Source organism: Ranitomeya variabilis, chromosome 2 (genome assembly GCF_051348905.1).
Source record: "Ranitomeya variabilis isolate aRanVar5 chromosome 2, aRanVar5.hap1, whole genome shotgun sequence".
Lineage (NCBI taxonomy): Eukaryota > Metazoa > Chordata > Amphibia > Anura > Dendrobatidae > Ranitomeya > Ranitomeya variabilis.
Genome location: NC_135233.1, coordinates 897952786 through 897966063, shown reverse-complemented (window position 1 = coordinate 897966063; position 13278 = coordinate 897952786). Strand labels below are relative to the sequence as shown.

At 45.9% G+C, this 13278-nt stretch overlaps 1 protein-coding gene across 2 annotated transcripts in view; it reads right to left on the bottom strand.

The window, feature by feature from the left end:
* Positions 1-12227, bottom strand: part of TBL1XR1 (TBL1X/Y related 1) — a 180905-nt gene extending 168678 nt beyond the window's left edge. The window contains exon 1 of one of the 2 annotated variants that reach the window (XM_077290504.1): positions 11986-12227. The gene's annotated coding sequence lies outside the window, so the exon portion shown is untranslated. The remainder of the gene's footprint in view (positions 1-11985) is intronic. The other variant, XM_077290501.1, reaches the window with a different exon arrangement.
* Between the last annotated feature and the right edge of the window lie 1051 nt (positions 12228-13278).

The window sequence follows — 13278 nt, the reverse complement described above, 5'->3', positions numbered from 1 at the left end:
TATGAGGCTATAACTCTGGAACGCTTTGACGGATCTTGGCGATTCTGACATTGTTTTCTCGTGACATATTGTACTTCATGTTAAAGGTAAAATTTATTCGATATAACTTGCGTTTATTTGTGAAAAAAATGGAAATTTGGCGAAAATTTTGAAAATTTTGCAATTTTCCAACTTTGAATTTTTGTGCCCTTAAATCACAGACATATGTCACGCAAAATACTTAATAAGTAACATTTCCCACATGTCTACTTTACATCAGTACAATTTTGGAACCAAAATTTTTTTTTGTGACGGAGTTATAAGGGTTAAAAGTTGACCAGCAATTTCTCATTTTTACAACACCATTTTTTTTTAGGGACCACATCTCATTTGAAGTCATTTTGAGGGGTCTATATGATAGAAAATACTCAAGTGTGACACCATTCTAAAAACTGCACCCCTCAAGGTGCTCAAAACCACATTCAAGAAGTTTATTAACCCTTCAGGTGTTTCACAGGAATTTTTGGAATGTTTAAATAAAAATGAACATTTAACTTTTTTTCACACAAAATTTATTTCAGCTCCAATTTGTTTTATTTTACCAAGGGTAACAGGAGAAAATGGACCCCCAAAGTTGTTGTACAATTTGTCCTGAGTACGATGATACCCCATATGTGGGTGTAAACCATTGTTTAGGCGCATGGCAGAGCTTGGAAGGGAAGGAGCGCCATTTGACTTTTCAATGCAAAATTGACTGGAATTGAGATGGGACGCCATGTTGCGTTTGGAGAGCCCCTGATGTGCCTAAACATTGAAACTCCCTACAAGTGACACCATTTTGGAAAGTAGACCCCCTAAGGAACTTATCTAGATGTGTGGTGAGCACTTTGACCCACCAAGTGCTTCACAGAAGTTTATAATGCAGAGCCGTAAAAATAAAAAATCATATTTTTTCACAAAAATGATATTTTCGCCCCCAATTTTTTATTTTCCCAAGGGTAAGAGAAGAAATTGGACCCCAAAAAATGTTGTGCAATTTGTCCTGAGTACGCTGATACCCCATATGTGGGTGTAAACCATTGTTTGGGCGCATGGCAGAGCTTGGAAGGGAAGGAGCGCCATTTGACTTTTCAATGCAAAATTGACTGGAATTGAGATGGGACGCCATGTTGCGTTTGGAGAGCCCCTGATGTGCCTAAACATTGAAACTCCCTACAAGTGACACCATTTTGGAAAGTAGACCCCCTAAGGAACTTATCTAGATGTGTGGTGAGCACTTTGACCCACCAAGTGCTTCACAGAAGTTTATAATGCAGAGCCGTAAAAATAAAAAATCATATTTTTTTCACAAAAATGATCTTTTTGCCCCCAATTTTTTATTTTCCCAAGGGTAAGAGAAGAAATTGGACCCCAAAAAATGTTGTGCAATTTGTCCTGAGTACGCTGATACCCCATATGTGGGTGTAAACCATTGTTTGGGCGCATGGCAGAGCTTGGAAGGGAAGGAGCGCCATTTGACTTTTCAATGCAAAATTGACTGGAATTGAGATGGGACGCCATGTTGCGTTTGGAGAGCCCCTGATGTGCCTAAACATTGAAACTCCCTACAAGTGACACCATTTTGGAAAGTAGACCCCCTAAGGAACTTATCTAGATGTGTTTTGAGAGCTTTGAACCCCCAAGTGTTTCACTACAGATTATAACGCAGAGCCGTGAAAATAATTTTTTTTTTTTTCTCAAAAATGATTTTTTAGCCCCCAGCTTTGTATTTTTACAAGGGTAACAGAATAAATTGGACCCCAAAATTTGTTTTCCAATTTGTCCTGAGTACGCTGATACCCCATATGTGGGGGGGAACCACTGTTTGGGCGCATGACAGAGCTCGGAAGGGAAGGAGCGCCATTTGGAATGCAGACTTAAATGGATTGGTCAGCAGCCGTCACGTTGCATTTGCAGAGCCCCTGATGTACCCAAACAGTACAAACCCCCCACAAGTGACCCCATATTGGAAACTAGACCTCCCAAGGAACTTATCTAGATGTGTTTTGAGAACTTTGAACCCCCAAGTGTTTCACTAAAGTTTATAGCGCAAAGCCGTGAAAATAAAACATCTTTTTTTTCCCACAAAAATGATTTTTAGCCCCCCAAATTTTTATTTTCCTAAGGATAACAAGAGAACTTGGACCCCAGAAGTTGTTGTTCAATTTGTCCCGAGTACGCTGATAACACATATGTTGGGGTAAACCCCTTTTTGGGCGCACGGGAGAGCTCGGAAGGGAAGGAGCACTGTTTTACTTTTTCAACGCAGAATTGGCTGGAATTGAGATTGGACGCCATGTCGCGCTTGGAGAGCCCCTGATGTGCCTGGACAGTGGAAACCCCCCAATTCTACCTGAAACCCTAACCCAAACACACCCCTAACCCTAATCCCAACGGTAACCCTAACCACACCCCTAGCCCTGACACACCCATAATTCTAATCCCAACCCTAATCCAAACGTAAATGTAATCCAAACCCTAACCCTAACTTTAGCCCCAACCCTAACTTTAGCCCCAACCCTAACTTTACCTCCAACCCTAGCCCTAACCCTAACCCTACCCCTAACCCTAACCCTAAACGTGACTGAAATACGTGGCACTGAAATACGTGGCACTGAAATACGTGGCACTGAAATACGTGGCACTGAAATACGTGGCACTGAAATACGTGGCACTGAAATACGTGGCACTGAAATACGTGGCACTGAAATAAGTGGCACTGAAATATGTGATATGTGGCACTGAAATACGTGGCACTGAAATACGTGGCACTGAAATACGTGGCACTGAAATACGTGGCACTGAAATATGTGATACGTGGCACTTAAATACGTGGCACTGAAACACGTGGCACTGAAATACGTGATACGTGGCACTGAAATACGTGGCACTGAAATACGTGGCACTGAAATACGTGCAACTGAAATACGTGGTACTAAAATATGTGGCACTGAAATACGTGATACGTGGCACTGAAATACGTGGCACTGAAACACGTGCCACTGAAATACGTGATACGTGGCACTGAAATACATGGCACTGAAATACGTGGCACTGAAATACGTGGCACTGAAATACGTGGCACTGAAATACGTGGCACTATGACTGTCAGAAAATGTTCATTAAACGGTTAGGGGTGAGGTTAGGGGTAGAGTTAGGGTTAGGGTTTGGATCCCTTTATCACCTTGATGGTGGTGGGTGGCTTTTCAGTGTGTTTTCTGTTTTTTTCGATAAAAATGCATGCGTTTTTAACGCAAACAAACGCATGTGCTTAAAAACGCAAGAAAATACTGCAGGTTGTATTTCTGAAAATGAACGCATGCAGAAAAAAACCGCATGCGTTTGAAAACGCGACCAAACGCGTACAAAAAAACCGCATGCGTTTTCAATGTTAAATATAGGGAAAAAACGCATGCGTTTTTTTGTGCAAAAAACGCTGCAGACAAAAACGGAAGTGTGAAACCAGCGACGCTTTTTATAGCAAAAAAGTTTTTGCGTCTCCACATTTTGAGACCTATAATTTTTCCACATTTGCTCCACAGAGTCATGTGAGGTCTTGTTTTTTGCGGGACGAGTTGACGTTTTTATTGGTAACATTTTCGGACACGTGACCGTTTTTGATCGCTTTTTATTCCGATTTTTGTGAGGCAGAATGACCAAAAACCTGCTATTCATGAATTTCTTTTGGGAGAGGCGTTTATACCGTTCCGGGTTTGGTAAAATTGATAAAGCAGTTTTATTCGTCGGGTCAGTACGATTACAGCGATATCTCATTTATATCATTTTTTTTATGTTTTGGCGCTTTTATACGATAAAAACTATTTTATAGAAAAAATAATTATTTTGGTATCGCTTTATTCTCAGGACTATAACTTTTTTATTTTTTTGCTGATGATGCTGTATGGCGGCTTGTTTTTTGCGGGACAAGATGACGTTTTCAGCGGTACCATGGATATTTATATCAGTCTTTTTGATCGCGTGTTATTCCACTTTTTGTTCGGCGGTATGGTAATAAAGCGTTGTTTTTTGCCTCGTTTTTTTTTTTTTCTTCTTACGGTGTTTACTGAAGGGGTTAACTAGTGGGGCAGTTTTATAGGTTGGGTCGTTACGGACGTGGCGATACTAAATATGTGTACTTTTATTGTTTTTTTTTTTTAATTTAGATAAAGAAATGTATTTATGGGAATAATATTTTTTTTTTTTTTTCATTATTTTGGAATATTTTTTTTTATTTTTTTTTACACATTTGGAAATTTTTTTTTTTACTTTTTTACTTTGCCCCAGGGGGGGACAATACAGATCGGTGATCTGTCAGTTTGCATAGCACTCTGACAGATCACCGATCTGATTGAAGTGCAGGCTGCTTCACAGTGCCTGCTCTGAGCAGGCGTCTGTGAAGCCACCTCCCTCCCTGCAGGACCCGGATCCGCGGCCATCTTGGATCCGGGTCTGGAGCAGGCAGGGAGGGAGGTAAGACCCTCGCAGCAACGCGATCACATCGCGTTGCTGCGGGGGGCTCAGGGAAGCCCGCAGGGAGCCCTCTCCCTGCGCGATGCTTCCCTGCATCGCCGGCACATCGCGATCATGTTTGATCGCGGTGTGCCGGGGGTTAATGTGCCGGGGGCGGTCCGTGACCGCTCCTGGCACATAGTGCCGGATGTCAGCTGCGATATGCAGCCGACACCCGGCCGCGATCGGCCGCGCTCCCCCCGTGAGCGCGGCCGATCGGCTATGACGTACTATCCCGTCGGCGGTCATACGGGCCCACCCCACCTCGACGGGATAGTACGTCAAATGTCGGGAAGGGGTTAAAACACCCATCTACAACATGGTGCAAGGAGAAAAGGACCCCACCCCACGCATATTGTCACAGTGCATGGCTTCATCAGAGGATGAGGATAGTTAGTCCTTACATGGGTTTTCTGTTGATGCATTCTAGCCACAATGGTTTTTAATTGTTTTTGGACTTTGTTGTTGTATTTAATTTGTTTAATAATAACAATTATTGGCTTTATAATTGGTGATCCTTACTTTACCAGCACACTTCTTCTTCCAGCTGGTCCATGTGCCATACACATGGACCATGCACTGATGGAAAACACTGATGGTAAAGACAGACACACGGACCCAACACCAATGACACAATGATGGTAAAAACGGACACACTGATGGAAAACGCTGAAGACACACTGATGGTAAAAACAGACACATGGACCAATACTGATGACACACTGATGGTAAAAACGGACACACTGACCCAACTCTGATGACACACTGATGGTAAAAACGGACACACGGACCGTGCACTGATGGAAAACACTAATGACACCATTACCATTCTTTGGCGTACGTGTTTAAACAGACATGTGAATAAGGCTGATTACAAATTGTAAGCACCAGTTTATCAGCTTGTGAGGATTTTACCTGTGAAATGCTTTAACTGCACCATTTTCACCAGCATATCCATGGTGGTCCGTACTGCTGCTGATTTCACTGTAACATTAGAAACTGCCCCATAGGAACGCACCCTTAGGCGGCCATATTAAAAAATTGGGCAGGTCTCAAACGCAAATTGGGAACATGAATATTTGTGGACGTGATCGTGTGCAGCTCCGTTTACTTGTGCGCATTGCAGATGGGCGACGAATTGCCTTTCGTTATTTGCATTATTCTGGTCTGTAAATTGGACCAAAGCAGTGTGTGCTGCAATATTTTCCACATAGACCATTTGTCCATGTAGAAAATCGGCCATGTGTACTGACGCATTACCTATACTGGGTTCATGTGCTGCCCGTCTGCTCGTCTAGATCATGTCAATCTATGCTGCAGATTTCACCCTTTCCAACAGCAGATTACTCCCATACAATTTCAATGCAACCAGTGCCTCCGAAAATGCTATTTACCTGCAAGTACAGAGTCAATCTGCTAGTAAATGGCATGACAATGCTGCTTGGACGCCTTACTGAAAGTGTGGCTACTGGGAGAAAAATTATCTTATTTCCTCCTGGCAGCCGCCGGCTTTCAGTTACGGGGGCAATGCTTGGAGGAGCGACAGTCACCACTCGCTATACTGGGAGAAGCCACTGTAAGCAGCGCCCCGGCAGTTTGATTGACAGCCATCTCTGCACAGATACACTGCGAAGTGATCATCGTTCTTGGGCATACATCCGACACTCACAGCGCTGTGACCGATGAATGTAATTGCTCCATGCCCCCCCCCCCCCGCATGATTGAAAGTCAGCGGCTCTGGAGAGGAAATAAGGTCATTTTCTCTCAGTAGCCGCACTTTCCAGGCAGCAATGAAACGCTACTTACTTGGAGGACATAATGACTTTCCGAGGTGACAGTTTCCTGGTAAGTCCTATGTGTATTGTTGTGCACTTGCCATGGACTGCAGATGTGGAGGATGAAATACCAAGTGCAGTGACGTGAGTGTGCGATGTAACAACGTGCCGCTCACAAGGTCCAATTGCAGGGGGATTGTTCATTTTCTCCGGAGCAAAAATGTCTTGCGGGAACGTTCCGAGGGCAAATTCTCACAATGCAGATTTTGTTGCAGAAATTTCGGAGACTAAAAATTGGTTCTATTCATCGGAATAGAGCGATTTCAGATGAGCGACAGTTGCAGAACAAAGTCCGCCACAAACAGGCAACAAAAGAAACACCTTAAGGAAGGAGTCTGACGAGCAAATCAAAGTAATCCCACTTCCATCCAGAAAACTCAGACGACTTCTATCCATGCTGTCACCAGTGCCGTCATCCGTGCGCCCTTTTACATCCACACTTCTACACTAACAGTATAACATGTACAGGATCGATTACATTTTCCTATGTTAATATTCATAATGTGTCAAAAAAATCAGACATAAAACAGAACCTGTATGGGATCCGATTTTTTTTCCAGAACCCGTAGATTTGTACGGGCGAGTCTCATTCGAAATATGGAAATGGATTGTGCATAGAAACTCAATTTGTGTTAAAAATAAAACAAAAAAAAAACTTTCTTGTCTTAAGAGCCCTACTGAATAACAGTGTGGTGTCTGACTTAAACTCTAACAGTGCACGTCTGTATAATATAATCTGCATCATATAAATATAATACTTTCACACAAGTACTGAGATTTGGGGAGCAGTCATGTCCGCAAATTAATGACGTGACGAGCTTGGTGTGCAGCTTGGTTTGCTCGTCCATGTAGCGGTTGGCTGAAGACTTTGCCTAAGGTCGGGGTCACACTTGCGAGTGCAATGCGAGAAACTCACGCATTAATACCCGGCACTGCCGCCGGCACTTGGGACCGCAGCATGCGGATGAATAGAAATGCATGCAGCTGAACGCTCCGGTCCTGAGTGCCGGCGGCACCCTAATACTAAGGCCTCATATAGACATCAGTAAATCACATACGTGTCCCACCAATGTTTTTCAGACAGAACCTTTATAGTCAGTTGGGCTGTTCGAATGTTAATTGTCCACTACTTGGAGAGCCCCTTCTCATACCCCACGTTTCGCCCCAATAAAATAATACTCCCCTCCCGTGCCGACACCGTTCCATCAATGTCTGCACTCGCGCTCTCACACGGTTGTTATGACACGTGACGCCAGCACCCAATCGGTCACTGACCCTGCCTCCTGTCGAACTGAACATTAACCCCTTAAGGACCAGGGGTATTTTCGTTTTTGTGCTTCCATTTTTGCTCCCCTTCTTCCCACAGCCATAACTTTTTCATTTTTCCGTCAATATGGCCATGTGAGGGCTTATTTTTTGCGAGACCAGTTGTACTTTTGAATGGCACCATTAGTTTTACCATATTATGTACTGGAAAATGGGAATAAAATCCAAATGCGGTGAAATTGCAAAAAAAGTGCAATTCCACAATTGTTTTTTGGATTTTTTCTTTACCATGTTCACTAAATGCTAAAACTGACCTGCCATTATGATTCTCCAGGTCATTACACAGGTCAACAAAAAAAAATTTTTTTTCTGGTGTCCAAAACATTTTAATGAATTTGGGGTATTTTTGGGGTGCTGATTCTGAATATGCTATCAGTTTTGCCAGATTGGCTCAAGTTTTTGAGATTTTTGGTACCTTATTTATAGCACTTGTTGGTAAATGCGACGCATCATCTCATTAATTTCTTTGGATTAGTACTTGAACTGAGCAGTTCTCAATATAGTTTTGTGTTAATTAGTGTTCTAAAAGTTTGTTCATAGCTTGATTTTTGCACTAACTTTATGTTGTTGTCTGTTTTCCAGTGAAAAGCATGAACTCATCAAGAAGAAGTTGTCTTAACGATCCAGACTCATTCTGTTACATTTGTGGTGAATACACACTGCCAAAACATAGAAGAAACATAACAGACTTCGTAAAAAAAGTGTATTTTGCCTATTTTGGGGTTATGCTTGGGGACCAAGACAAGTTTTGGGCACCACACATAGTGTGCAAAGCATGTATCGAATTATTACGAAAATGGAGCAAAGGACAAAGAAAAAGCTTCAAATTTGGTGTTCCAATGGTGTGGAGAGAGCCAAAAAATCATCATGATGACTGTTATTTCTGTGCAGTGCAAGGATTCAATAAGCATAAGAAACGAAAATGGGAGTAACATGGAATCTGCAAGAAGGCCTGTCCCTCATTGTGAAGATGTGCCTGTACCTGTGTTTACCATAAATAACAGTCATCATGATGATTTTTTGGCTCTCTTCACACCATTGGAACACCAAATTTGAAGCTTTTTCTTTGTCCTTTGCTCCATTTTCGTAATAATTCGATACATGGTTTGCACACTATGTGTGGTGCCCAAAACTTGTCTTGGTCCCCAAGCATAACCCCAAAATAGGCAAAATACACTTTTTTTACGAAGTCTGTTATGTTTCTTCTATGTTTTGGCAGTGTGTATTCACCACAAATGTAACAGAATGAGTCTGGATCGTTAAGACAACTTCTTCTTGATGAGTTCATGCTTTTCACTGGAAAACAGACAACAACATAAAGTTAGTGCAAAAATCAAGCTATGAACAAACTTTTAGAACACTAATTAACACAAAACTATATTGAGAACTGCTCAGTTCAAGTACTAATCCAAAGAAATTAATGAGATGATACGTCGCATTTACCAACAAGTGCTATAAATAAGATACCAAAAATCTCAAAAACTTGAGCCAATCTGGCAAAACTGATGACATATTCAGAATCAGCACCCCAAAAATACCCTAAATTCGATGAAATATCTTTGGCACCAAAAATGCTGTTGACCAGTGTTATGAGTTCAGATACACCAAACATGTCTAGGTTCTTTTGTATTTCAATGGTGAAAAAAAATTTCCAAAGTTTGTAAAAAAAAAAAAAAAAAGTTGTAATTTTCCAAGACCCATAGCGTCTCCATTTTTCGTGATCTCGGGCTGGGTGAGGGATTATTTTTTGAGCACCGATCTGATGGTTTTAATGTTACCATTTTGGTGTGTATACGATCTTTTGATCGCCCGTTATTGCATTTTATTGCAATGTTGCAGCGACCAAAAAAACGTAATTCTGGCGTCTGATCGCTCTGTGTAGCAGATATGCTAACTAGCTATGAGCACCGACAGTTGGGTGACGCTCATAGCTATCTGGCTATGACAACCACAGGGCTCTCCTGCTGGCCCTGGGATGTCATGCTAACCCATCGGTGACCTGTGGTCATGTGACATGGGTGCCGTTTCAGTTTGACAGGGGCATTTAACATGTTAACAGCTGCTGGTAGATTGCGATTCCACTAGCGGCTATTAGAGACACACGTCAGCTGATCAGACCAGCTGTCATGTGCCGGAAAAGGTGTTGGCTCATCGCAGGAGCCTGCATCAAACAAGGGGAGGCGCCAATGACGGACTCTGTCCGTCATTAGATGTTAAGGGGTTAAGAGGAGGTCAGAGAGCAGCTGCAGCGCGGACTTCCTCTTCATGTTCAATGTGCCCAAAGGCGGGGACAGTGGCGCAGCACTGATTGGGTGCCGGGGTCACAGGTCATACAACCGCACAGGGGCCCTGGGGAGAGCGAGTGCCGACACTGTGGGAACGGCACCGGCACGGGAGGAGAGTATAGACTTTATTATTTTATCAGTCAGAATGTTAGTCTAAGAAGAGGTTTTCATAGGTACCCATTCAGATGGAGACGTTTATTCTCAGCGAGGAAAGGAAAGCGTAGGACCTGGCATAAGAGAGATGCCGTAAAGTGGCTACCAGGTACACATAAAATTGGCCTTTTTTATGCGCTAAACGCTCTCATTTTTCATATTTCTAGTGCAGTAATGCAGTTCAATTTTCGTGTTTCATGTTTGCATGTTTCAGCGCTGCAGTGTGCTGCCTTATTTGCTTATTATTTTATCAGGGCCAAGCGAGGTGTATGAGAAGGGCTGTCGTACTAGTGGACAACCCCGGTAATATTTTTTTGCCCTCTGAATGATCTTCAAAAAGAAAAAAAAAAACATACGTGTCCATTTGTTTTTTACCGACGATTCCCAAAATGAATGTCAGAAAAGTTTTACTCCGAAAACCATATATGCATGAAGCTCATTCAAAGACTAGTCCAGCAACACCTTCCCATGGCCGGTGTGACCTCCATTACTGAGAAATCTGATCCAAAGTATTTAGAAAACTCAGACCATTGATTGCATAACAGAGAAATCCGCGCCGTCTGAGGCCTCACATGCCCTGATCTGGTCCATAAATCACAGCGGAGAGCAGCTAAGGCCTGTGTGTAGAGTACCCCGTGTGTCCTCACACATAGGCTACTAGTAGTCCGCTCGCTGTCCATGTGCGCAGAGAAAACACGGCCCGGACCCCAACCCTGCATTCGTGGAAAATGCACAGCACATGTGTATCACCCAAATTATGTTCTTAGGCATGGATCTTTCACAACTAATAAATGGCGGCATACTCTAGTCCAGCACCGCTAGGGCCTGTAATTGGCTGCAGCAGTCATGTGACTAGATGAGTGCGCCATTGAGGCGGTCTTCTGGTCACATGACTGTGGCAGCGGCGCTGTGAGTTCTGAAGAGGGCGGCCTGCGCTGTACCCGTGTGGGTGACAATTCCCCCGTGCCTAAAAACAAGCATTACGTTACTGCTGGACAGCCCGTTACACGCAGTGCGGACGCGGCCCTACACCAGGACTACAAGCTGCCTTTTTAGACATACCGGTTCCGTTTTGGTGCAAATTTTGCAAAGATTTTTTATCTGCAAGACGCAGAACAATTTGGGAAAAAACCTGCGCCGGCTCTGTGGGGAGTGTGAGAAAATGGGGATTTCTGTGTGGAAAATCTTCGGTATATCCGCCCCTCGTGTAGCACGGCTACACCCACCATTCCCTGCACCAAAGCTTCCAGGTGCCAGCCCCCGCGGGGAGTCCACCCTCTCCACACGGACCGCCGAGGCCCTACGGCCTAAGCACCAAGACACAGGGCAAGTTCCCAGGCTAAAGCCAGTTGTGTGGTGGGTGAGCCCTGGAAGTGAGCAGCCTCCCCTCCCCCACCTCACCTGTGTCCTGCTGGAATACTATCAGCCTGGACACCAAGTAACAACACACGGCAATGAGCACACAGTGTGAACAGTCCTCCACCTCACACGCGGTAATTAGGTCAGAGGCCACCGGGAACAGCTCCTCCTGCACACCAAATGGTTAACCATCCGCGTGTGGGGGAAGGGCGGCTCAGCACAGACCTGTAGTTACGTGCCGGAAAGCCCCGGGGGGATGGGCAGCGGAAGCGCTCCAGCACTGAAGTGGTTAAGGCAGATAAACAGCTCCCCTCCCCCAGCCCTGATAGTGAGCTCCGCAGTCAGGGATTCCCCGCAGCTCCCCCACCCTGCTGTGTCCGGCGCCCGGTACATGGCAGTGTGTACAGCGCTGCCCAGCCCCCTCCTGCCAGCCTGTGCAGCGCCGTGCCCGCAGCCCCGCACCCCCAGCCCGGCCCGGGAGACGCGACAAGGGCACTTACCTTGATATTGTTGCAAAATAAGCCGATCCCTCCCCGGTAGATGGAGCGGCAGGCGGCCGGTAACGTGCGGTTATTGCCCTGGTGAGAGCAGGACGGGGGGAGGGGGTAAATCCGGCAGCGCGGGTGGGGGAGGGGGCAGTTGCCAGTGATTAGGCTGGAGAGGAATTGAGGCAGAATGTAAAAAGCTGTTACTAAGAGAAAGAGCCAAACGTTTCAGTGCAGCCAACGGCTCATAGACACTCAACACTCAGGAGGTGACCGGCCGGGCGAAAGTGGCGGAGCTGGGCCTCCTCTCACTGCAACTCCCAGCTGCACTGCCAGAGGCAACACACAGGGACAGACGGACACCCAGTGCTCCTCACAGGGACAGACAGACACCCAGTGCTCCACACAGGGACAGACAGACACCCAGTGCTCCTCACAGGGACAGACAGACACCCAGTGCTCCACACAGGGACAGACAGACACCCAGTGCTCCTCACAGGGACAGACAGACACCCAGTGCTCCTCACAGGGACAGACAGACACCCAGTGCTCCTCATAGGGACAGACAGACACCCAGTGCTCCTCACAGGGACAGACAGACACCCAGTGCTCCTCACAGGGACAGACAGACACAGTGCTCCACACAGGGACAGACAGACACCCAGTGCTCCTCACAGGGACAGACAGACACCCAGTGCTCCACACAGGGACAGACAGACACCCAGTGCTCCACACAGGGACAGACAGACACCCAGTGCTCCTCACAGGGACAGAGGGACACCCAGTGCTCCTCACAGGGACAGAGGGACACCCAGTGCTCCTCACAGGCACAGACAGACACCCAGTGCTCCTCACAGGGACAGACAGACACAGTGCTCCACACAGGGACAGACAGACACCCAGTGTTCCTCACAGGGACAGGCAGACACAGTGCTCCACACAGGGACAGACAGACACCCAGTGCTCCTCACAGGCACAGACAGACACAGTGCTCCACACAGGGACAGACAGACACCCAGTGCTCCTCACAGGGACAGACAGACACCCAGTGCTCCTCACAAGGACCGCCAGACACCCAGTGCTCCACACAGGGACCGCCAGACACCCAGTGCTCCACACAGGGACCGCCAGACACCCAGTGCTCCTCACAGGGACCGCCAGACACCCAGTGCTCCACACAGGGACCGCCAGACACCCAGTGCTCCACACAGGGACCGCCAGACACCCAGTGCTCCACACAGGGACCGCCAGACACCCAGTGCTCCACACAGGGACCGCCAGACACCCAGTGCTCCACATAGGGACCGC